Source organism: Notothenia coriiceps, unplaced genomic scaffold, assembly GCF_000735185.1.
Source record: "Notothenia coriiceps isolate Sejong01 unplaced genomic scaffold, NC01 NC01_scaffold00012670, whole genome shotgun sequence".
NCBI classification, from domain to species: domain Eukaryota; kingdom Metazoa; phylum Chordata; class Actinopteri; order Perciformes; family Nototheniidae; genus Notothenia; species Notothenia coriiceps.
The window spans coordinates 1,116-4,293 of record NW_011345371.1 but is presented as its reverse complement, the minus strand read 5'-3'; the positions used below and the strand labels follow the sequence as shown (position 1 = coordinate 4,293).

Sequence of the window (3,178 nt, the reverse complement as noted above, 5' to 3'; positions counted from 1 at the left end):
TTGAAAATATTTTCTTTGTTAATTACGTGTATTACTATTCAGTGGAGCTGATTCCCATATCAAGCCGCCAATAAGCTTGAATATAGGCGTAATATGTGAACTGGCTCCAGTGCGTAGTAATACACTGGCAATTTTCAACAAATGAAATAGTTCCAAGATATAGTAGGGTCTGATAGGAAAAATCAAGCAGCGGAATTGCACTAAATAGCTCATGTCAGTACCGGTTAGTAACTCATATCACCTTATGGAATAAAACCCAAACTACCCATTTAAGACAAAAAAGTGTTCCTAATAGTTTTCCATTCAGTCTCTGATCTTAAAACATTTCTGATTTCAGGCGCTTCATTGGTATCAACCCAGAGAGAGGAACAAAGGCCATCCGGGGCAAGGTTGTCTCCAAGAAGACGGCTGTGATCGTCCAGAAGAAGTCTGCCACAGTCAACACACACGTCTCCACACTACTGAAGAACCTCCTTGACTTTGAATCGGACTGACGTTGCCACATTATGCCAGTGAGCTCTCTCTCGTCTCTCACTCCATGTGTTGTTTTGACAGACTGACGTTGCCACATTATGCCACAAGACACTTTGGTATTACCATCTTTATAAGCATTGCTATTGTACATTCCCGATTCTAGAGTTATTTTTGATTAATTATTTCGTTTGTTGCTGTTTTACAGTGGCAACACTGGTAAGGACAGGAACAAGGACCAGCAAGGTGATGGTCATCTTTACCTGAACTAGAAGATTCCTCTTTGTATCAGGACTGTCCACACCCACCCAGAATCTTCCTGAAGTTAAGCATGCACCTACCTCACAGGACTATTTCAAGAGGCAAAACACAAGCCCCACATTTTTCTACTGGTGCATATTTTCTAAATGGTCTTAATGATGCATATTTTCCAAATGTTGCTAATGATGCATATTTTCAAAATGGTCTTAATGCACATTTAAAAAATGTTCTTACTGATGTATATTTTCAAAATGTTCTTAATAGTACAGTGTGTTTTCTAAATGTTGCTTATAATGCATTTGTTCAAAAATGGTCTTACTGATGCATATTTTCACAGACAGCAGAGAATACAATATTGCAGTAAATTTAGATATTTTAAACTGCTTTTTGAGAGAACATAAACCTCACAGGATTATTTATAGGTTAAACACTTATGTCCTCTGTATTAGTTGCCTTGGTATTCCGCCAAATTGTTTGATCCCAGGTCAAGTACAAGTTTGGTAAGACAAGTCACATATAACAATAATTTGGAAGGAGTTACAACTGATGTCTCAGGTGTTTTCACGTTTGGTAAGGTGCAGTCTCTGACATGCAATGTAATAATTTCAGTTTATTGCCATTGTTTCACTTTTAGGCAGTTTAATTTAGCTGCTCTACATGTCTTTAGCTTGTTTCTAGGGTTGTCACGATACCAGAAATGTAGTAGTCGATACCAATAGTGAATTTCCACGATTCTCAATACCAAATTTAGATACCACTGTAAAAAACAAAAACAAAACCATAGATAACCATGTACTTCAACATACACTCCTTTAATTACCGTTTGCATACTGTTTTTTTTCAGGAAGTTAAACAGGTCATAATTCCCTCTCTATTATCTATGTTATATTGCTGTGAAAACATCTCATTCAAACAGCTGTATTTATTCAAGTTTCTCCTCAAAAAGTACATTTTACATGATTACATTTGAACACATGATAACGTTAGAATTTACCTTCGCCCAATACTCATTTTTATTGAACACATCATAATGTAACCCAATGATTAACGTTGGCTGTTAGCTCTGCAGGACTGTGCTGCTTACCGGCTGCTAACTGCTAACAGCTAACATTAGCTCTCGTCCTGCCTATTTCAACACTGGGGGAAAAAATAGGGTGCGTCCCCTGGACGTGTCAATAGTGAGTTTACTGCATTTCCAACACATTTTCTACGAGACGCCACACCGCTAGTCTCAAAGTATTGGTTCTCGTTACATCCCTACTTGTTTCTCTGGGTCTTCCAACCGCTTCTTTTCTTTTTTTTACAGTAGCAGAATTTATGTTGCCACTGCCTTTTTAAATAAAAGTGTGTTTGCATTAAATCCTTTCCAAATTGTTTATTGCTTATTTTGCATTATTTTCATAATAATGCATATTTTAAGCGGATGTCTGTAGCCAACTGAACAATACATATTTTATGTTAATTTAATTAATAATGGATTTTTAGGTATTCTAAACTGCTAAATTGAGTTGTTGTATTATCAATCAAGTAATCTACTGGCAACCCCCTAACCAGAATGTTACTGTGAATCATTAAATGTTCTACAGTAATAAACTGAAATTGTTCAACAATATGAATACTGTAGAATTTCAGTTTATTGCTGGCGTCTCTGCTGCCAGTATTTTACTGTTAATTGAAAAGATACAGCAGTATACTGTATTTTATTTTTACAGTGAGAGGCTGTAAAGTCATTTCACAGTATGAGTACTGTAGTATTACATTAAATTGCTGGCGTCTGTGCTGCCAGCACTTTACTGTTATTTGACAGGAAAATGTGTTGCAGTGTACATCTGATATCTAACTCCTTCAGCCTACTTTCAGCTGCAGAAACCATTCAACTATTAAATTATTCAGCTATTTCAGGACATTGAGGCTATACATTTTGTTGTTTATACCATTTTTTTAAAACCTTTTTAAATATTAAGCTTCTTCACTATTTGTCCTAATCTGCCAGTTTTACATTTCACATTATAGTTTTTCAACAGTCAGGGCAGTTTGAGCTGTAAGACTTTTTATTCAAATCTTATAACTTTTCTGCATTTTTTTTTCCTCTAGGTTCAGCAACAACCTTACATGGTTTCTGCCGCTAAAAGCTCTACAGACACCATTCAACTATTACAATATTCAGCTTTTTCTGCCTTTTCAGCTAAATTCAGCAACAAATGTACAGGGCTTACAGCATTCGCAAGCATTTTCAGCAGGAAATGCATTTTCAGCAGGAAATGCATTTTCTAGTCTCATCTTATTCTGCTTCTTCCACCACAAATGTTGTCATGCTACTCGTCCGGCAGCGTTGACACGAAACACAAAAACTCATCAAAACGTGCGGAGTGACCGGGATTGGGTTGCTATGTCTTTTATAAGAGATTCGCCTAGCCGTTTTCATGCAAATTCACAGAAAACTGCA

At 36.5% G+C, this 3,178-nt stretch overlaps 1 long non-coding RNA gene across 1 annotated transcript; it reads left to right on the top strand.

Annotated features, from left to right (window-relative positions):
• The first annotated feature begins 283 nt into the window (after positions 1–283).
• LOC104947554 (uncharacterized) lies at positions 284–2,641 on the top strand. Its single transcript, XR_798572.1, has 3 exons — positions 284–503; positions 570–590; positions 680–2,641. It is a non-coding gene; the product is annotated as an uncharacterized lncRNA (long non-coding RNA).
• The last annotated feature ends 537 nt before the right edge of the window (positions 2,642–3,178 follow it).